The following is a 24017-nucleotide window of genomic DNA, read 5'->3' as shown; positions in this document are numbered from 1 at the left end:
TGGTCCACCTATCTCTTTCTGTGCCAATACCATGCTGTTTGGATTACCACGGCAATGTAGTATATTTTTGGGTTAAGGAGCAAGATGTCATCCACTCCACTCCTCTTGTGTAAGATTGCTTTGGCAATACAAGGTTTTTTATGAGTCCAGACAAATTGTATGATTGTCTTTTCTAGATCTGTGAAGAATGTCTCTGGGGGACCAGCGGGTGGTGTGGTGGTTAAGGTGCTGGATGCTCCCACATGGCTGACCACGGTTCAAATCCTGGACCTGGTGGCTTGCTTTCTCACCTTCTCTCTCTCTCTCTCTCTCTCTCTCTCTCTCTCTGTGTGTGTGTGTGTGTGTGTGTGTGTGTGTGTGTGTGTGTCTGGTCAAAATAAAAATGAATGAATAAATAAATAAAGTTAAATAAATAATTAAAAATAATAAAATTTTAAAAAAAGAATGTATCTGGCACTTTGATTGGGATTGCATTAAATATGTAGATTAATTTGGATAGATATGCCATTTTGATTATATTAATTCTTCCAATCCAAGAACATGGGATGTCCTTCCACTTTTCTTTATTCTTTCTTTTTTTAAAAGGATTTGCTAGAGGGCACATATACTCACCAGAGGGAAACAGAGACATGGAGAGAGGGATAGCGAGAAATTATCCCTCAGGAGGGATGGCCATGTCACAATCCCTTCTCCTCCTTTCTCCTCTCGGGATCTTTGGCATGCATGCACACGCCCCAGCGTGAGTTTAAGCCATGAGTCCAGGACTCAAACCATGGTCGACTACATGGGAGTCTGGCGACATAGCCATTACGCTAACTGCTGATCCCATCCTTCCACTTTTCTGTGTCAATTTCAATTTCTTTTTTTAGCTTCTTGTAGTTTTCCTTGTTGAGGATTTTAACTTCTTTGGTCAGATTTATTCCTAGGTATCTTATAGTTGTGGCTATGGTAAATGGAATTGCTTTTTCCAGTTCTATCTCAGTCTGCCTGCTGTTCATATACAGAAATGCTATATAGATTTCTGTATGTTGATTATTTTATCCTGCAACCTTACTGTATTCATGTATTACTTCAAGGAATTTTTTCATGGATACTATTGGGTCTCCTAAATATATAATCATGTCATCTGCAAATAGATAGTTTCACCTCTTCTTTTCCTATTTCAATGCCTTTTATTTTATTCTCATTTCTGATTGCATTGGTGAGGATTTCCAGTACTATATTGAAAAGGAGTGGAGAAAGTGGGCATCCCTGTTTGTACCAGTTTTTAGTGGAAAAGCTATCAGCTTTTCTCCATTTAGGTGATGTTAGCTATGGGATTTTTTTTAACATTCATTTGTTTATTTGGGGTGTGTGTGTGTGTGTGTGTGTGTGTGTGAGTGTTTAGAGAATTTTTTTTCATTTTAATTTTTTTATGCATTCATTCATATTACTTAGCTTACAAAGTGAACATTTCAATATGTGAACATTTCTTCCCAGTCCAGTTGATAAAATATCTTCCACCAGTAACACCACACCTCCCCATCCCATCAATGCTCTCCGTTTCCCTCCTCCAAATGTCCTTCCTTTATCCCTCTTATCCACACACTCCACTTCCGGCACTAACCCCCATCTTTTGTGTTTGTACAACCTTAGGTCAATCAGTTTCAGTCATAGAGTGCAGACACTCAGTATATATTAAATGGGGACATACAATGTCTCTCCTTCATAACCTGGCTTGCTTCATTCAGTAGTAAATCTTCCATATTCTTCCACTTTCTGTCAAAAACCAGGATTTTGTTGTTTTTTATGGCTGAATAGTATTCCACAGAGTATATGTGCCACGGTTTTTCATTCCATTCATTCGTATGGGGGCATTTGGTTTGGTTCCATGTCTTAGCAATCATGAATAATACCGCGATAAACATCGATGTGCAAGCACTTTTCCAATGAAGAATTCTATGGGTTTTTCATAGATAGCTTTTATTGTGTAGGGATTTTTTTAGGGAAACGACACTTCTATGCTGATTTTGCTGAAAGTCTTGATCATGAAGGTATGTTGTATCCTATAAAATACTTTTTCTGCATCAATTGATATGACCATATGGTTTTTATATTTCTTTCTATTAATATGTTGTATTACATTTATTGTTTTACATATGTTGAACCAACCTTGCATCCCTGGAATAAAGCCTACCTGACCGTGATATATAATCTTTTTATATGATGTTGGATACAAATTTTAAGTATCTTTTTAAAATTTTTTGCATCTATATTCATAAGAGATATTGGTCGATAGTTTTCCTTCCTTGTCCTGTCCTTATATCTTTTGTGGGTAAGGATAATGGAGGCTTCATAGAATGAATTTGGGAGAATTTCACCCTTTTGGATCTTTAGAAATAACTTGAACAGAATGGGGGTTAACTCTTCTTTAAAAGTTTTGTAGAATTAGGTGAAGCAATAAGTACCAGGGCTTTTCTTTGTTGGGAGGTTTTTATTATTGATTCTATCTCCTGGCTAGAAATGGGCCTATTCAGACTTTCTACATTAGTAGATTATATGTGCCCAGGAATTTGTTCATTTCATCCAAATTTTCTTGTTTTATAGCATATAGTTGTTCATAGTATCCTCTAATGATGTTTTGTCTATTTTTTCTGTTGTTGTATTGCCACCTTCATTGCAAATTTGATCTACCTGGTTCCTTTCTCTCTTCTTAATATGTCTCTCTAGTGGTGTATCAAATCTGTTTATCTTTTCAAAGAACCAACTTTTACTTTCATTTATTTTCTGTATAGTTCATTTAATTTCTATTTCATTTATTTCTGCTCAGGTCTTTATTATTTCTTTTCTCATGGAGTTTTTTTGGATTTTTTACTGTTGCTTTTCCAATTCTCTGAGACACGATGTTAAGTGATCCATTTGCCTTCTTTCCATCTTCTTATGTGAACTAATTGCTATGAACTTTCTTCTTATAACTGCTTTTTCAATGTCCCAAAGATTATGGAAACTCATGTCCTCAATGTCATTGGCTTTCATGAATCTTTTTATTTCAATATTAATTTCTTCAGTAGTTGTGAAGTCATTCAGGAGTAGGCTATTTAGTTTCCATGTATTATGTATTTTTGAGGATTTCTCTTGGAAATAAAATCAAGTTTGATTCCATAGTCATTGGAGAAGATGCTGGATATGGTTTCTATGCCTTTGATTCTGTAGAGGCTTGCTTTGTGACCCATCATGTGGTCAACCTTCAAAAAGGTTCCATGTGGGGGTGAGAAAAAGTGTATCTCATGTTTTTCAGGTGGAAAGTTCTATAGATATTTGTTAGGTCCATTTGATTTAGGTATCATTTAGGTCCTTTACCTCTTCACTTATTTTTTTGTCTAGATGATCTGTCCAGAGGAGATAGTGGGGTGTTGAGGTCTCCAAAAATTAATGTGTTGCAATCTATCTCTCCTTTTAGATCCTAGAGTCTTTCCTTCACATATTTGGGTGCTCCTGTGTTAAGTGCATAGATATTTATTAGCAGTATATATTCTTGGTGGATTAACCCTTTTACTGCAATATAGTGGCATTCTTTGTCTCTTCAAACAGTTTTTTATTTAAAGCCTATCTTGTCAGAAATTAGTATCGCTTCTCTTGCTTTTTTTTTCTTTTTTTTTTTTTTTTTGGTTCCCATTTGCATGGAATACCTTTTTCCCGCAATTCACTTTTAGTCGATGTGTGTCTTTAGTCTTTATCCATGAGATATGTTTCTTGTAGGCAATAGATAGAGGGTTTCTGGGTTTTTTTTATCCATTCAGCCAGTCTATGTCTATTTAATCCATTAACATTCAATGTTATTTTCAATATTTCCAGACTTGTCTCAACGTTTAAGATGGCAGTTGTCTCAGTTGCCTTTTATTCCTTTATTTCTGGCTGTTCATATTTCAGTTTTCCTTGAACAGGACTCTCTTCAGGGTTTCTTGAATAGCTGCTCTGGTGTTGGCAAATTCTTTCAGGTTTTGTTTGTCTGGGAAGATTTTAATCTTTTTTTCCCATATGAAGGATAATCTTGCAGGATATAGTAATCTTGGTTGAAATTGTTTCTCTCTTAAAACTTTCAATATGTCTTCCCATTCTTTCCTTGCTTGCATTGTTTCCATTGAGAGGTCTACTGTTAGCCTGATGGGGTGATCTTTGTAAGTCACTTGTTTCTCTCTTGCCACTTTTAGTATCTTGTCTTTATCTGTGGTCTTGGCCAGTCCGGCTAAGATGTGCCTTGGGGAAGATGATCTTGGGTTGATTCTATTTGGGGTCCTTGGTATTTCTTGGGTCTGGATGCTTTTGTTCCACTCTAGACTTGGGAGATTTTCTTCCGGGATTACATGGAATAGATTTTCCATGCCCTTATTAGTTTCTTCACCTTCTGGGATACCAATTATTCTGATGTTTGGGCATTTAATGGAGTCTAATATTTCTCATATATTATCCTCATTTTTTTGTGTTATTTTCTCTATCTTTCTGGTGGTTTTGTCTCAGTCAGAGGTTTTATCTTCTTTGTCAGAGGTTTGATCTTCAGCATGGTCTAATCGACTTTTAATACTTTCAAGAGAGTTTTTGATTTCATGTATTATAGACTTAATCTCTAATAGCTCCATCTGATTCTTTCTTAGAGAATCCATTTCTTCTTTCATATCATGGAAGGACTTTCTAATCTCCTGTAGCTTGTTGCCTCTTTTCTATTTCAACTCATGGTGTTTTGTCACCATGAATGTTCTAAATTCTTTCTCAGACATGTTGGTAACATCTGTTTTTTCAAGATATGGAGGGGAGTTATTGTGTTCTTTTGATGGAGACATATTTCCTGATTTATTCAGACCTGAGGCTCTTCTACTTCTAGCCATTGTGAGATGTATTCACTTTTGGATACTTTTATGGAGAATGTTTCTTTGACTGGAAAAAAGTTTGCTTCCCTTTTGCTGTGGACTGATGTGTACCAAAGTGTCTTTTCTGCTGTGTTTTGCAATGTGGTCTGCACAGGAGGAGTCATCTAGTCATGAGTCTGAGGAGCAGCCTCTCCTTTTTCACAGGTGGTTAAGTAAAAGGGAAGATCCCAGGGAGCCTAACAATACCAAGGTATTTGGAAACTGTGATTCTAGACCTATCTAGCCCCTCTTGGTGCATGGAGGATAAGCAGGAGATGACAGTATAAGATGGAAGAGAAAAGAGTATGAAAGACAATAAAGACAAAGTCACTCACAGTGCGCTAGCATGGTGCGGTATTTCACCAGGGGGCTGGAGATGGAAGTGGGCTCTGCTAAAGCTGGGGGCAGTCCTGTGGAGTAAGGAGAAGTGGGTAATTAGCAAAAGAAAGAAGAAGAGAAGAAAAAAAGTCTACCTTGCTAACATAGAAAGGGTCTCTAGGGTTAAGGAAGCTGGAGCTGGAGCTGGAGCTGGGGCTGGGGTGCCCTACCTCAGCATCCCTTAGGCCAGGGGACTGGAGATGGAAGCCCATGATACAGTTTTCAGCATTGAACATGGAAAAGCTATGCACTTGATCATGATTTGATTTTCCCTATTTCTTTAAAAATTGAATTGAGAGAAGGAAGAATATTGTTGCACCAACAGCTTTCTGAAAATAAGGTGGATTGGCATTGAAGGAGAACTTATTTGTGCTTTTATTCCCCTCCCCAATATAATGAGCACCCCATTACAGCCCATCTCCCCTTATCCAAATTGTAACATGGATCACAAAACAGTTGCTAATTTGGAAAATCTCAAGTATGTTTAGTGATGAACAAGCGTAAGTTCATCAGGTACTTCTTTTTGTTTAGGCAAGAGATGATCCATCTGCACACCGGCATATCACATAGCCTCATCGTCTGGCCCATACCTGGTTTTTCCAGAACATATGCCATTGTTCTTATGTAATCTATAACTGTGTAATTTGATAAAGGGATTTTGCCAATAGCTTGTCTGTTTTCCCTCTTAGCATAAAAGTTGACGTTAACTTTGAGCCAAGTTTTTAGACTTTTCTCAGAAATGGTCTTATTTATATCATATTTTGCCATGATAAATGCAGCTATAGCTACCCGGAAGTTTCTGGCTCAACACTATCTTTAGCTATAAAATTCATACATGTCTTATTGTAAATTCTTGACTCGTATTGGTCTGACCAGAAAATTCATTCCACTTTGATTTGTAATTATGCAGATGCTTCCAAAGCTTTATTTCTTTCATTGACAAAACTTACATTGCTCAGAGAATAGGGGGGAAATGGACAAGTAGTGCAATAATATGCTACCTTTAGATATTTATCATGCATCCTATTTATATTTTTTCTTGTGTAAAACAATAACACTTGAAGGTTTACTTGCTGCCACCCATAAATACTCATATTCAAATTTTATATTAAAATCTGTTTGAGCCAGCCCACAACATGTTGGTTAAGGCCATTAGATCCCACATGGCCAACTGCACAGTTTGATTTCCAGACCTGGCAGCTTGAGAAATGCCAAGGTTTTATGAGCATGAGTGCCCAAAATCCTGAAAGAAGGGAAAAGTGAAGGAGAAGAGATTGCAGCATGACCATCCCCCACAGGGGTGCTTGCTGTATCTCTCTCTCTCTCTCTCTCTCTCTCTCTTTCTCTTTCTCTCTCTCCAGCAAGCACAAGCATCCTCTGGCAAAATTTTTAAAAAGAAAAATATGTATACTATTTATGTTTTAAAACTTACTAATCCTAGACTTTATTATTTTTATCATTATTTTTACACTTTACAGTTTTGACCATTTTTGTGGATTAGGCATATTACAAAACAAGAGTAATGTTATAAAAAACAACAGTAACAATAATAAAAGTGCAAATATAACTAGTAAGAATAACAATGTTACATAAAGACATTAAACAAGATAAAGTGATGAATATTTTGTGCTAGCCAGGCATCTTGAAATGGTTAAAACTATTAAAGGATTTCTGTGAAAATGCCAATTCTTATACTTCAAATATGTATTATCTGTATGGTCAAAACTATATAATTGTCCTCTGCTCTAGAACCAACCAATTTTTTTAATTTTTTATTTAATTTTCTTTTATACATTTGATCACATTATTTAGCTCACAAAATGGATATTTCAACAGGTGAACATTTCCCCCTAGTACAGTTGATAAAACTATAAAATATCTTCAACAGATAATACCACATTTCTTTGTACCATTAATGCTTTGCCTCCCTATTTTTCTTCTAAATATCCTTCCTCAGACCCTCCTCTTTCACACACACTATATCTGGTATTTACATCTATAAAACATGTTACTATAAAACCAATCAATTTTCTACAGAACATACACTACATAGATCACAGCCTGAGTCTTCAATATAGCCATCATACTCTGAGTAGCATAGTATTAAGAGGATAAAGAAACAGGATGATAAAACATCATTAAAGTGTCTATGGAAAAGAATCTCTAGTGCTGAATTTGTAAGAGTGTTAAGTAGCAACAATTTATCAGCAAAGAATTTTGTAACTCAAAAATTTTCATTTTTCTAAGGAATACAAATGTCTTTTCCATCCTATGCCAGGTACAGGGATTGGAGGTGAGTGAATAGCATTATAAGTTAATAAAACAGTTCAGGGAACCAGCAGTTAGCGTAATGGCTATGTCGCTGGACTCCCACGTAGTCAATCGCGGCTCACGTCCTGGACCCGGTGGCTTAGAACTTACGCCAGGCGCGTGTGCGTGCGTGCCCAAGATCCCGAGAGGAGAATGGAGGAGAAGGGATTGCGGCATGACCATCCTCCCTGGGGGGTGATTTCTCGCTTTCTGTCTCTATGTCTCTCTCTGTCTGTCTGGCGAGCACACGTGCCCTGTAGCGAAAACCTCTCCAAAAAAAAATAAATAAATAAAATAAAATAAATAAAACAGTTCATACAGAAATGATTGGTCTAATTGAATATACATCCAAGGAAAATTAGAAGTTGAAATCAAATCAAATAGAGCTGTTTAGTGTTGAGGCACTAAATCTTCATAATTTTAAAGAAAATGTAAAGATCATATAGTGAAAACTCTCTGGGGCTTTTATATATGTACCTATTTATTCTCTTCTTGAACATCTCACAATAATGAAAATACTGCCTGAGGCAGCTCCATACAGCTTTACACAAGCCCAATTTTTTAGGATATAAAGTTAAATATCTATGTCACCCAGTACAAATATAAAGTCTTTATTTTAAAGTTTTTTTTTTCCATAAGGTATCTACACTCCCCAGAGAGACAGAGAATGACAGTGAAAGGGAATTTAAGAAATCACCCCTGAGGGATATGGCTACACTGCAATCCCTTATCCTCCATTCTTCTTCTGGGATTTTCGGCACACACGCACGCATGCTCAGTGATTTTCAAACCACTGTGTCCAGGACTTGAACTATGGATAGCCATGTGGGAGTCCAGTGCCTTTAAACCCTACACTACCTACTGGTCCCTAAAGTATTTTTTTTATGTAATTATGTATTCAATTCACTGAATCTAAATATAAAGTATGACTTTATATAAAGATAAATATTAGTCTACTCTTTGTATGTGATCTCACGGTTAGTCACTGCAACACACCAAGTGCAATGCAGAATACATTCATTTTGCCTCCCACATGTCAGCTCTTGAAACATGTAAAGCAATGATTTATGTCCGCCTGTGGTCCTTCCATCCACAGGCTAGTCATAGTTTCTAAATTTCCCTTGCCTGGTTCCTGCCCTCTAAATGTATCCAAGTCTGTCCATATCCTATGGTATCAAAAGTGAGCACTAGGGGGATCAGCAGATGGCATGGTAGTATGGTAGTTAAGATGTTGGACACTCCTACATGGCTTACCACGGTTCAAGTCCCATACCTGGTGACCTGGTGACTTGCTTTCTCACTTTCCCTTGAGATCTCTCTCTCTCTCTTTCTCTCTCTCTCTCTCTCTCTCTCTCTCTCTCTGTAGTCAAATTAAAAATCAATGAAAGAATAAATAAAATTAAATAATTCTTTAAAAAAGATAAAGCGAGCACCAGATTCCAGGTGTGGCTCTTAATTAGACTTAGTAAAGTGGAACTATCATTTGATTTTCTATGGAAAAAAACAATAACCTTCTATTAGTTTGTTTAGGATTGCATTGCTCTGAGACAATCATATCATATCACTAACTCTTACTGCATTTTTCAGCTAACTATAATCTTTTTCATATGTGGCTAAGGAACCACATCTTCTCCAGCTAGACTTGTATCAGAGAAGAGGAGTTTTGGAGTCATACATGTGCTTCCTTCTGTGTGAGTATAGTAGAGTATAGATTTCCCTCTTAAATCTAATACTTTGACCGTTCTCTCAAACTTGGTAAGGATCTTAAAATAATATTATTTCATTGACTATAATACACTCCCAATTTTATGTCATTTGCAAATTTTATAAAAGATCCATTCTACACAATTCACTAATAAAAAATGAATGCAACATTATATATGTACATATGGATGTAAAATATGCCACAATAATGTTATGCAAATATGTAATAAATGCAATGGTACTAAGGACATGTCTTTGAAAGCATTCCTTTTAATTAAAATAAATTGATTGGTTCTTTTCATAGTAGCTTGAATAGATACTAATGTGCTTCACTATCCAATTATCCTTTTTTTAAATTATATTGTTGCAAAAAAGGTCATGAGAGATACTACCAGAGTCTTGTAAAATATAGCTCCTCTGGGTCTACTTTATTCCATGATCCAATGGACCAGTAACCTGGTGAGAACAGGGGCTTCTGGATTATAGAGGGGCATGGCTCTTCACTAAGCCTAAGGGCTAAAGTAAGATTGAAGAGTATCTTAAAATTATAATATAGATTATGGGAACAGCAGGTGGCACAGCGGTTACATCGCTGGACTCCCACAGAGCCAACCTTGATTCAAGTCCCTGAACCAGTGACTTGAAACTCTCTCTAGATGCGTGTGCATGCAAGCCCAAAATCTCAGAAAGAGAATAAAGGAGAGGGGATTTTGGCTTGGCCAATCACTCTGGGGGATGATTTCTTGCTTTCTGTCTCTCTCTCTCTATATATATATATATATATATGTATATTTCTCTCTCTCTCTCTACTTGTATCAGAGAAGAGGAGTTTTGGAGTCATACATGTGCTTCCTTCTGTGTGAGTATAGTAGAGTATAGATTTCCCTCTTAAATCTAATACTTTGACCGTTCTCTCAAACTTGGTAAGGATCTTAAAATAATATTATTTCATTGACTATAATACACTCCCAATTTTATGTCATTTGCAAATTTTATAAAAGATCCATTCTACACAATTCACTAATAAAAAATGAATGCAACATTATATATGTACATATGGATGTAAAATATGCCACAATAATGTTATGCAAATATGTAATAAATGCAATGGTACTAAGGACATGTCTTTGAAAGCATTCCTTTTAATTAAAATAAATTGATTGGTTCTTTTCATAGTAGCTTGAATAGATACTAATGTGCTTCACTATCCAATTATCCTTTTTTTAAATTATATTGTTGCAAAAAAGGTCATGAGAGATACTACCAGAGTCTTGTAAAATATAGCTCCTCTGGGTCTACTTTATTCCATGATCCAATGGACCAGTAACCTGGTGAGAACAGGGGCTTCTGGATTATAGAGGGGCATGGCTCTTCACTAAGCCTAAGGGCTAAAGTAAGATTGAAGAGTATCTTAAAATTATAATATAGATTATGGGAACAGCAGGTGGCACAGCGGTTACATCGCTGGACTCCCACAGAGCCAACCTTGATTCAAGTCCCTGAACCAGTGACTTGAAACTCTCTCTAGATGCGTGTGCATGCAAGCCCAAAATCTCAGAAAGAGAATAAAGGAGAGGGGATTTTGGCTTGGCCAATCACTCTGGGGGATGATTTCTTGCTTTCTGTCTCTCTCTCTCTCTCTCTCTCTCTCTATATATATATATATATATATGTATATTTCTCTCTCTCTCTCTCTTTCTCTCTCTCTGTCTCATCATGCACATGCCTAAGGAAAAAAAAACCTCTTAAAAAAATAAATAATAATATAGATGGTAAATGTATTTCATCAAAATAAAACAAAGAAAGAATGAGGTATTTAGGAAGCAGCTCAAAGAACTCATTGGACCTGTGGTTTGGCTGGTGAACAATGTCCTGGAGGGACTTGGAGACTGCTAGCTTTTCCTTCACTTAAAAGACATAATTGGCCTGGCTTGGGAGTTTTGTGAAGCAAGGTAGAGAGAGAGCCTGTCAGTTCTGAAAGAGTGCTTTGTGTTCCACATAGGCAGGCGTGGGAGTGGCATTCAAACATCAAGGTCATTGTATAATTAAAAGAGTGTGTCCTGTCTTTTGAATGTCTCATATCCATGTCACCTAGTCTAACCTTTAGCTGGCTCCTACAGCTCCTAACTTTTTACAAAGAAACTTTATCTATGCCTTAGATTTGCCCTCTGTAAATCTAGATAATGTTTAGTCAGAAGAGTGAGCTTCACTGGAGAGAGAAGGCAGCTGGGAGGGGATTCCCTTCCTTCCTCCAGTCCTCTCAAGCGCAAAGAACACAAAGCACACAAGAGCTTTAAGGAGCGCCACCAGGAATCTCAAACTCGAATGATAAGCAGGTGGCATAAATGAGGAAAGCTGGCGAGTTTGAAACTAGAGACTGAGTCCTATCTAAATGGGACAGTAGCTGTGGAGTTACCTAACTACCACCCAGGTTGCAGAATTACAGTGACTAAATCTGACTTATTTTTTCCAAAAGAAACCAGAAACTTGTGTTTTTGGTGAACCTCGTACCAGTGAGAATCTTATACAACCAGCTGTAGCACCAGTGTGAGGAAGCAGACACCTGCTTACTGAGATTTGCTCTAAGCTCTGATGTATAGGGAGAGATGATGGGAAACTATAGCTGTCCATGCTGTTGGCCTAGTTGTTTACCACAGCTCTCCAGCAGAAGAGGAGGCAAAAACCTTGACTAGAACTTCAACATGTCTGACTGATAGAAGTATCCCATATTCAAGAAATGAATAAGGTAATTAGAATGCTAAAAAGAAACTGAAATTGTTTGGAAAATGGTCTCCATTCCCTTACCCAACAATGAAAAGGGCTCTACGATGAGAGTCCTTCTTGACTCCCTTGATTGTGAGGCCAGGGAGTGGAGTGGACATGGGACACTTTCTAATTCAGTGGCTAGAGTAGGACAACTTCATCACTCCAGTCCTTAGACTAACCACTACCTCCACCTCTCCCCCCAGAGAAGGTAAAGTTTGAAGTAGATCTAAAGGATTCAATATCTTAATTATTCTTATTAAAAAGTATTTGGGGGACCAGCAGTTAGCGTAATGGCTATGTCACTGGACTCCCACGTAGTTGACCGCGGTTCGAGTCCCGGACCCAGTGGCTTAAACACGCCGGGCGTGTGTGCGTGTGTGCCCAAGATCCTGAGAGGAGAATGGAGGAGAAGGGATTGCGGTGTGGTCATCCCCCCTGGGGGGGGGTGGTTTCTCGCTTTCTCTCTCTCTGTCTCTGTCTCTCTGGCGAGCGCACGCACCCTATAGCAAAAACCTCTTCAAAAAAATAAATAAATAAATAAAAAGTATTTGGGAGAAGGCAAAAATATAGTTCTATAATCCAAAACAAACACTTACCATGAATTAGACCAATTAATTTAAGTCCTGAAGTAAGCAGTGGGAGATACACTAATGTCTTAATTAGTGTTCCCCCAGAAGCACACCAAGAATCCATGAGTCCATGTTCAAATATTTTATTCAGCTGAAGAATTAAAAGTGAAAGAAGAAAGACACCAAAAGCCAGCCAGCTATCACAGTGGCTAGCTGGAACTTAGACCAAAAAGAGGTCTCTGGAAAAAACCTCTTACACTGCCTCAGAATGAAGGAGCTGACTTATTTACACATCAACTAGTCTTTTTTTTGCTTAAGGTGTTCTGGGAATATGAGATGGTACTAATTTCTCTGCATGAGCAAAGGCACTTTCCTCAGCTAAAAGAAAGTTTTTAGGCAAAGAGAGTGGTCAATTGGTGTGAGCTGAAGCAGTAAACCCTTGACATATGGCTGGAACACAATAGCATCTCCAGCATACCTAAGTCAAAGTCCTATCCTATCACAGCTTGCACTTAGTTAGAAGTAAGAAAATAACATAACCCAATATGTATGATAGTGCATGTGCATGCATATCTGGAAGGTAAATGTTACGAGAAAACTTTTCAGTATCAATAATTTTTCGACCATCATAAATCTTAAGTGGTCAGCCATTGGGAGTCCAACGACGTAACCATTACACCATCTGCTGGTTCCTCATCTCACTTTCAACAGTGATTTTTTTGTTTATTTATTTCTTCCATAAGCAAAGAAAAAGAGATGTAGCATCCCCGTCTTAATACCGTGATCTGCCTCCAGCTTCAAACACTAATTTCAAAATGCTTATGCTGAAATCACAGCTAGTATTATTTATTCACTGTTTTTCAAGCAAGTCATTTGATCTTAGCTTTTTTCTAAGTATCTAATTTATATTTTTTCTTTTTTCTAATCATGCCTCTTTATTTCTTGTCCATTTCTTTTTTTCTCCTATTGTTTTGTTTACTGTAACTACATAATTTTTAATGACATAAATAAATTCCCAATAATGATTATAATTTTACTCTTATTTATTTACATTTAATCACTGTACACCTTTCCAATGTACAACATGGCTTTTCCCAGCATAAATACAGTGCATATCAGCCAAGATAAAGGCATTACTATATACATTATCATCAGCAAGTAATTGTTTTAATTTTTTGTCAATTAAATGTATTATTTCACATATTTCTAGTTATGGCACTTTGCCATATTTTGTGTACCATGTTAAGCCACCATAAATCCTCTTCTGGGATAAAAAGAGATTGTACAAGTGAGCAAAGAAGAGATGGGATGAGCAGAAAGTTGACTAAAGAAAATAGAAAGAACAAACATTTCTTTGTAGTTGATGCAGTGGCCCTCAGAGAAGCAAAATGGTTTTGATAAAATCTGACTTTTCATTTTGCTTATATTATAGGTGGCTTATTGAATTACTAAGGAGATATTACAGTATTTATGGAGAAAAGTATGTGTTCTCAGGTTGGATCCAACACCTAGAGTTTAAAGGGTTCAGATTCCACATGGTTAACCATAGTTTGAATACTGGCCCCAGTGGCTTGAAAAACAGACTGGGCACATGTTCATGTGTGCCTCAAATCCTGCCAGGATAGAGAAATGGAGAAGAAAGGGCTGAAGCACGCCACATCCCCTTTGGACATGGGACACTTTCTAATTCAGTGGCTAGAGTAGGACAACTTCATCACTCCAGTCCTTAGACTAACCACTACCTCCACCTCTCCCCCCAGAGAAGGTAAAGTTTGAAGTAGATCTAAAGGATTCAATATCTTAATTATTCTTATTAAAAAGTATTTGGGGGACCAGCAGTTAGCGTAATGGCTATGTCACTGGACTCCCACGTAGTTGACCGCGGTTCGAGTCCCGGACCCAGTGGCTTAAACACGCCGGGCGTGTGTGCGTGTGTGCCCAAGATCCTGAGAGGAGAATGGAGGAGAAGGGATTGCGGTGTGGTCATCCCCCCTGGGGGGGGGTGGTTTCTCGCTTTCTCTCTCTCTGTCTCTGTCTCTCTGGCGAGCGCACGCACCCTATAGCAAAAACCTCTTCAAAAAAATAAATAAATAAATAAAAAGTATTTGGGAGAAGGCAAAAATATAGTTCTATAATCCAAAACAAACACTTACCATGAATTAGACCAATTAATTTAAGTCCTGAAGTAAGCAGTGGGAGATACACTAATGTCTTAATTAGTGTTCCCCCAGAAGCACACCAAGAATCCATGAGTCCATGTTCAAATATTTTATTCAGCTGAAGAATTAAAAGTGAAAGAAGAAAGACACCAAAAGCCAGCCAGCTATCACAGTGGCTAGCTGGAACTTAGACCAAAAAGAGGTCTCTGGAAAAAACCTCTTACACTGCCTCAGAATGAAGGAGCTGACTTATTTACACATCAACTAGTCTTTTTTTTGCTTAAGGTGTTCTGGGAATATGAGATGGTACTAATTTCTCTGCATGAGCAAAGGCACTTTCCTCAGCTAAAAGAAAGTTTTTAGGCAAAGAGAGTGGTCAATTGGTGTGAGCTGAAGCAGTAAACCCTTGACATATGGCTGGAACACAATAGCATCTCCAGCATACCTAAGTCAAAGTCCTATCCTATCACAGCTTGCACTTAGTTAGAAGTAAGAAAATAACATAACCCAATATGTATGATAGTGCATGTGCATGCATATCTGGAAGGTAAATGTTACGAGAAAACTTTTCAGTATCAATAATTTTTCGACCATCATAAATCTTAAGTGGTCAGCCATTGGGAGTCCAACGACGTAACCATTACACCATCTGCTGGTTCCTCATCTCACTTTCAACAGTGATTTTTTTGTTTATTTATTTCTTCCATAAGCAAAGAAAAAGAGATGTAGCATCCCCGTCTTAATACCGTGATCTGCCTCCAGCTTCAAACACTAATTTCAAAATGCTTATGCTGAAATCACAGCTAGTATTATTTATTCACTGTTTTTCAAGCAAGTCATTTGATCTTAGCTTTTTTCTAAGTATCTAATTTATATTTTTTCTTTTTTCTAATCATGCCTCTTTATTTCTTGTCCATTTCTTTTTTTCTCCTATTGTTTTGTTTACTGTAACTACATAATTTTTAATGACATAAATAAATTCCCAATAATGATTATAATTTTACTCTTATTTATTTACATTTAATCACTGTACACCTTTCCAATGTACAACATGGCTTTTCCCAGCATAAATACAGTGCATATCAGCCAAGATAAAGGCATTACTATATACATTATCATCAGCAAGTAATTGTTTTAATTTTTTGTCAATTAAATGTATTATTTCACATATTTCTAGTTATGGCACTTTGCCATATTTTGTGTACCATGTTAAGCCACCATAAATCCTCTTCTGGGATAAAAAGAGATTGTACAAGTGAGCAAAGAAGAGATGGGATGAGCAGAAAGTTGACTAAAGAAAATAGAAAGAACAAACATTTCTTTGTAGTTGATGCAGTGGCCCTCAGAGAAGCAAAATGGTTTTGATAAAATCTGACTTTTCATTTTGCTTATATTATAGGTGGCTTATTGAATTACTAAGGAGATATTACAGTATTTATGGAGAAAAGTATGTGTTCTCAGGTTGGATCCAACACCTAGAGTTTAAAGGGTTCAGATTCCACATGGTTAACCATAGTTTGAATACTGGCCCCAGTGGCTTGAAAAACAGACTGGGCACATGTTCATGTGTGCCTCAAATCCTGCCAGGATAGAGAAATGGAGAAGAAAGGGCTGAAGCACGCCACATCCCCTTGAGGATGCCACATGGGCAAGGGAAGGGGTTGCTTTCTCACCCTCTCTGTCTTTGTCTGGTGAGTGAATGTGTCCTACAGCAATCAAAGAAAGAAAGAAGAAGAAAGAAAAAAAAGAGGAAGAAGAGAAAGAAAAAAAAGAAGGAAGAAAGAATGAAGAAAGGGGAGAAAGAAAAGGAAGGAAGACAGGAAGGAAAAGGAAAGGAAAGAAAGAAAAAGGAAAAAAGTAAAAGAAAGGAAAGAGAAAAAAGAGAGAGAAAGGAAGGAAAAATATTTGTTCTCCCCAAAAGAGTGCCTGTTGAATAAATGAAGAAAGGAGTAAGTATTCATACTCATGGAATTGATATTAAAATTCATACTAGGTAGGAAGAATTTTAGAAACTTAACAGGGCTGATCAAATTAACAAGCATCCTAAGGCATTTTTCTAAAATTCTCTGGTTAGGAGTACTATGTAAAAATCAAAATGCATTGAGGAGTGAAAATGGCCTCATGACCCCAGAAAGTATTATGTTTGAAGTAATAACAGACAAACTTGGATGAAGCGCTATATTCTCTTCCCAGAACCATCTTGATATACTACGTTATCTGTGGGGAGTTCTGAACAAATATGGGGTTTATACGCAGAGAAAATTTGCAGGATTGTTTCAAAGCATGTGCCTATTTGTCAATAATTGTGCAAATTTTCACAACCCTTTTCTTAAAAAAGATATTTTTTCATTTCCTCCATGAAGAAGAGAGAGACAGAGAGACAAGCATCTCATCCAAGGGCCTCATGCTATGATCCACCCCAAATCCCAACCAGTATGGGCATGTGTGCTTGCACCCAGCAAGCGCAGGGAGGTTCTAGGACATGAATCCAGGACCCTTCCATATGGGTTCAGTCACACTACTGCTATGCCATCACCTAGTCCTTTCAAACCTTTCTATGGGATGATCAGACAATAATTATTACAAAAATATGTAGAACTATGGAGTGAAAAGAACACACCAGTTCAGTTAAAAGATTTAGGTTCAAGTCCCAGCACTACCACCTAGCACCAACTGGATGAACTCATACGAATAATAAACCTTTCTAAACCCCATTTCCTAATCTACAACAAAGAGCTAACAGCAACCACTAAGATTGGTAGGTATTAGTAATGCAGAATAGATACAATCATTGAATAAGATAATGGACATAAAAGTAACACAAATAGTGGTTTTTAATGTATTTCTCACTATCAAGTTAGTCAATACAATATTTTGTTTTATGTCCTAACAAGATTGTCATCAGAGAATATGGGAAAGTTCTGGACTATGATCTGACTTTTTATAGCATCCCTATCTCAGTTCTATCTCTATCAAAACTACACAGTTGGGACCAGCAAATGGCATAATGGTTACATTGCTAGACTCTCACATAGTCGAACATGGTTCGAGTCCTGGACTCGGCAGCTTAAAACTCACACTTAAAACTTGCATATGTGTGTATGTCCAAAATCCCAAGAGGAGAATGAAGGGGAAGGGAATGTAACATGGCCATCCCCTCCAGGGGGTAATTTCTCACTTTCTGTCTCTCTGCCTCTCTGGTGAGCGCACACATCTTATAGAAAAAAAAAAAAATCTCCAGTTAAATAAATAAATAAATACTACACAGTTAATCAATGGATTCTGTAAAAATGGTCTCTCTCACTCCTGTAACACCTTGTCTTTTAATGTCCTCAACTTAGTAATAGAATATTGACATCTGAAATGCCTTTTATATGGGAAGGGATATTTCTTTCCTATCTGCTGCACATAGTAAACAATCATGTGTTTTTTTGTGTGTGTGTATGGATTTGTTTGGTTAGTTGATTTTTTTTTTAATAAACAATGTATATAAACTCCAACTCTACCTCCATCTAAGGTATGATTCTGTTATCAACATGATTTCTGGTACGATGCAGCCTTATAATGACTCAAAGCCTCTGCAATTGGATTGCACTACTTGACTGCTTGTGTGTGCCCAGACAAGAACGCACTGAGTGTATGCAGCTCTCTAATCAAGTTATAGGTATGCCACCACTTCTCCAAGGCTAACTTACTTTGGTTTTAATTCATCACATATTAAGTAAGTCCTAATAACCTAGGCTTTTTATGCCTAAGTGTATTGGCGTCCTACTCAACGTTTTAAAACTCATCCATAACCCTCTATGTTTGTCCTGCAATCCTGGTATGGTTTGAGTCAATTGTGAAGATTTATTGATTGCTTTACTTTGAAAACACTAATGCGGGATTGGGCAGACAGGAACATTTTCCACACAATGCTGATTATATAAAATAAGATAGCAAGAGGGAGAGGAAGGCTCCATCCTATTTATGCATCATTGGCCAATAAAACTTTAATAATGGTTTTGCTGAAATAAACCCAACCATCAGGTGCCAGATCAGCCCTGCTATTGATGCACTGTCTACGGCAGCCAGCTCTGCTGAGTCCTCTGTTATCATTGGCACCAGGTGAGCTGTTCTTACATCAGCAGACTGTGTGCAAAAAGCTAGAAATAGAAAGCGAGTAACTCAATTGTGTAATTGCATCAGAATAAATCATGGTCTTCAAACATTTAATTAGATAGATAGTTGGTAAGAACACATTAACCAAAATAAATCTCAATGAGTATGTAAAGAGAATACTTGGGTTGTTGGCAGCTAACCCATTCTATCTATAACAACTGCTACTAAAAACCACAGCCATAGTTATTTCTTTAGAGCCCAAGAAATGTCATGCATATGCCAAAGTGTGATTAGAAAGTTACATTAAAAATTGATGAGTACAAGACATTATCCCAACTCTAGTAGGGACTGGGTGGTTGGGGAGGACTCCTAGGAATTTCATCCCTCAAGAGCTTGACAAGATACAAGACTATGCACATTTCAGATGCCTTAAGAATTAAAAGCATATATTCTGTACCAATAACTTCTATAGAAAAGGGTAAGTCTTTTCTGATTAATAACTACTCAAAATCCTTATGGATAAAAGTAGAGGCATGAATAATTAATGTGTTCATTTAGTAATTTCTAAGTTTACTAATTAGATTTTAAGGCTTATAGCTCTAATATTTTCTCACTAGAATCATCGCAACATATAAGAAATCAAGGTATATGTCTTTAAATTACAGTAAAAGTAGTATATTACAGAGGAGTATTCTTGGTGTAACAATAATGAAATGAAAATGGCATAAGTTTGGAAGAGCCTGTTTAAAAGTTTATTGAATTTAGAAGTGGTACCTGGCACACACATCTCCATTTCTATCCAAGACCCCAATGTTTGGATAGAGAGGTTTCAACTTCTTAGAAACATCCTAAGCAAACATGTCCTTCACCAATACTTTCCAATTTATAACCCACCTCCTTCCATTGAAGGTGAGATTAATGATTTGCCTATTGGTGCTCCTTAAAGCTCAATTCAGGGATGATTCTTAGATCCTTAGATTAAGTAAGAGAGGCAAATCTAAAAGAGCCAAAGCAGGTTTGGCCTAAATGACCTACTTTATCATTTTACCATTTGAGTTTCCTAGAAAATTGTTCATACCTACCTACTTCCCGAGGCCTGCCAGAAGAGCGGAAGGGCCACTGGAACACTTGGATTTTGTGTTTGACTTCAGTCATTCTGGTCACTTCTGCCAAACCTAGCAGTTTCAGTGAGTCTTGAAAAGTTGGATATTCCTTTTTTCTTATTTATATGAGCCAGGCAGCTGTCTATTTCTATTCTTTCTCCTATTAAAAAAAATAAAGTAATAATAAGGGGAGAAAGGAATAGAGAAATATTGGTTAACGGAAACAAAATTACAGATGGTAGAAGCTCTACTTACTAAGTACAGCAGGGTTACTATAGCTAACAATTTACCACATATCTCAGAGTAGCAAAATAAGACAGTTTTGAACATTCCCAACACAAAGTAAAAGGATTGCAACAGTAAATCGGATAATCAGTCTGATTTAATCATTACACATTATATCTTATACTGAAAAATTGCATTGTACACCACCTATATGTACAATGATTATGTCAATTTAGAAACAAAGCAAACTAGGGGTCCCTAGTTAGTGTAATGGCTATGTCGCTGGACTCCCATGTAGTCAACTACGGTTCGAATTCCGGATTTGGTGGCTTAAACACACACTGGGTGCATGTGCATGCATGCCCAAGATCCCTAGAGGAGAATGGAGGAGAAGGGATTGTGGTGTGGCCATCCCCCCTGGGGGTGGGGGGGGTGGTTTCTCTTTCTCTTTCTGTCTCTCTGTCTCTCTCTGTCTTTCTGGTGAGCGCACACACCCTATATCAAAAACTTCTAAGAAAAAAAAAAGAAAGAAAGAAAACTGTGGATTGAAAAAATAAAGTATATGTACTCTATGGAATACTGCTCAGACCAAAACAAAAAAAAATGAAATTCTGACACAAAGTGGACAAATATAGAAGACTTAATGCTAAGCAAAGCAAGACAGACTCTGTATGTCCCCACTGAATTTATACTGAATGTCTGTGCTTTGTAGCAGAAATAGAAAGATTGGAAGGTATAGTAACTGGAAGGGCAATTATAGATACTAAAGATAGTAAGGGTGTGGTAATCTGGGGGTGGGTAATGGGGAGAAGGAAGGAGGGGAACCAGGGAAAAACAACAGTTTAATTGATGCAAAAATGAAAAGTTATTTGCTGATGATAATGTATATGGTAATGTCTTTGTCTTAACTATATTCATGCTGAGAAAAACCACATGGCACACTGTAAAGATGTATAATATTAAATGTAAATAATAAATTTTAAAAACTATCCTTAAAACCTTAAACATACCTAGATGTTCCTTTTTTTCTTTTTTACATGCAGATTGGCCTCTCTTCCTATTCTTTGAAAATTGAACTTTTGAAGAAACCAAACCAAACCCAGGTATCAATATGGAAGAAAGAAATTTCCTCAGGATTCTTTATAGGTATTTTTCAAATAGAAAAAAAACTAATAAAAATCATTGCAATATCAGAAAAGTAATAATTCCATAGATTTCTTAGCCCAGAAAAGAGATGTCATCTCATACCAAACATTTTCTTTCATGTAATGATTTTCCTTGTCCTATGACAAGTGTCATGTAAGTGTGTCCATGGGATGGCAGAACCCAAACCTGGCTCTTGATGACATGAATATCCCTTTCATGAATTCTCTTAAGTGAAGTCACACAGTAGAAGGACTTATGCCCATGAAAACAGTACCTCAGGTTTTCCTCCCCTTATGGGATAAGGAACCATCTCCCACTCACCATACTTGGGTTAGTTTTCCAAAATCTCTGCCATTGTGGTGACGTGGTGGTGCCCACCAGATGGCAAAATCACCACTGTTGCCATGTTTTCTCATTCTTCTGCAGGGCATCCCACAATAGTTCCTATTGCCCAGTGAGAGTCCATGCGTCCCCATCAAATAGCCCTAACTCATCCAACAAACCATGTTCCTCCCTCTGTTCACTTGGGTTCCTCACTGGGGCACGAAACTGCCATGAACATTCCTGTTTCTATGACTTTCTTGCTTTCTCCCTCACTTGCCATATCAACCTTCCCTCTCTGTCTATAAGCCTTAGGTTCTCCCCATTTAAAGCTTTAATGATTTAAATTCTACAACAAAACAGGTTGGGCTTTATCAGGAAATTAAGTGCTTGATTGCCCAGGATCTTGTATTGCTTTTCAATAATTTCTGTGTGTACATCCAAATGACACCTCCATGACAGCAAGAATTTTATCTCATAAATAGGAAGACTATGTAATTTATCATCCAGACTGAGAGTAAGAAGAGGATATTAATAATTACTCTTGGATCTCAGATATAAAAAAGGGATTTCCCTGGAAAACCAGGGCTTATAGTCACCCTATTTCTTTGTATCTGCCACAGTCCTTACTGTAGAACTCAGATGGTCAGCAATTATCTCTTGGTTTAAATTTCTGTATTGTTCTCCAAAGGACAAACATAATTTTATCGATAGATATATGGAGCAGTTTTGTCTTCATTTTTGTTTTCAGGTGCCTGGTTGTATCATGAAGATTGCTGTCAGTTTTGTATAACTAAAGCAATGAAAAAAGGAATTGGATAGTATTTTAAAACTATGGAAGTCAACAGAAAGGAATTATGAAGGACATTGCATATTAAAAATTTTAACTGGCTGGGCACCACTCACAACTTTTAAGTAGTTAGAGTAATTTGGTCAACTTTCATGTGAATGTGTGCATGTTTGAAATGATAAAGGATAAGCCTGGAAAGTCTGAGAATGGTTTCAGGAGACATTGGACAGCTGGAACCATAGTCTAACTAAGACATGGTGAGGGCTTGAGCGTGGCCATTGGCAAGGAAGTATGATGTCAATTTCAGAGGTTGCTAGGTTAGTTTATGCAGGATAAAAAAGAAGGAATCAATATGACTGGGTTTCTAACTTTTGGGGAAATCAATAGGCATATCCGAATTATATAAGATTTGCCTCACACCTAACTAGCAAGCAGACTAAAGAAGAGCCAGAGCCAGACACCTACTGCTATTTTCTTAGCAAGCACCTTTTGCCAGCTCTCAGCACTTTGGAATTCCTGTATCTGGAGGTGACTATAGGGAAAATATCTAATCACAACAAAAAACTAGGAGCAAGAATGTGTATCTAAGATCATGTGTCTCATCTCATGTGCTATTCATGATAGATATGGTTCTTCTGAAACTGGAAAATCATATTGCCTTGCCATTTCATGATTCAAGCTCATTTTATGGTTAACTTTTCTTGTCCAAGTTAAGAAGAAATCTGTTCTTTGTTTCATAGCTACACATCATAAGACTATTGCAGAAGCAGTAATGTGTGCTATGATGTTTGTCATTCTTTTCTGATTTTCTTAGAGTAAGAAAAGTATATACAATAAAATATTTTTACATGCATAGTATTTACTACAGGATCTGGTCCTGAATGAAAAAAATTAATGAATTCTCAGTCCTTTAAGGAGCAGTTTAAGTATAAATTAAGGTAACCAAAGTACAACTCAATAATGTTTTCCAGAGAGAAATAACATCAGTTTTGAATGTTTGATGTATAGAATAGAATTACAATTTAATTTATTTTTTTCTGAGAGATTTTTGCTATAGGGTGCATGCACTTGCCAGAGAGACTGAAATTGAGAAATCATCCCCCAGAGGGGATGGCCATGCTGCAATCTCTTCGCCCCCATTCTCCTCTCAGGATTTTGGGCACTCATACACACACACCCAGCATGTTTCAAGTCACCAAGTCTGAGACTCAAACCACAGTCCAGCACCTTAACCCTATGCTAACCTTTTGGCAATGAAATTTTCAGATAATGTTCAACTTATAGTATAATTTTAGGTCACCCAACTTCACTTTTTAGAATCTTCCCCTATGCAAATTTTTATATAAAATTTTCACATTAAAGTATAATTTTAATCAATCAATTAAAGAACATTGACCCATTAAGCTAAGTCATCATTTTGACCCCAATTTTCTCTTCTCATCAATGAAAAAGGAACAACATAGATAGACCTATTTGTGAACAGAATCCTGTACTTTTTATAATATTGATTTCTAAATTACTTTATCTTCTTGAAATCTGTGGCTACTGGCGGGGGGGGGGGG

Source organism: Tupaia chinensis, unplaced genomic scaffold (assembly GCF_000334495.1).
Source record: "Tupaia chinensis unplaced genomic scaffold, TupChi_1.0 Scaffold000002_1, whole genome shotgun sequence".
Classification (NCBI taxonomy): Eukaryota; Metazoa; Chordata; class Mammalia; order Scandentia; family Tupaiidae; genus Tupaia; species Tupaia belangeri.
This window is presented reverse-complemented; position numbering follows the sequence as displayed.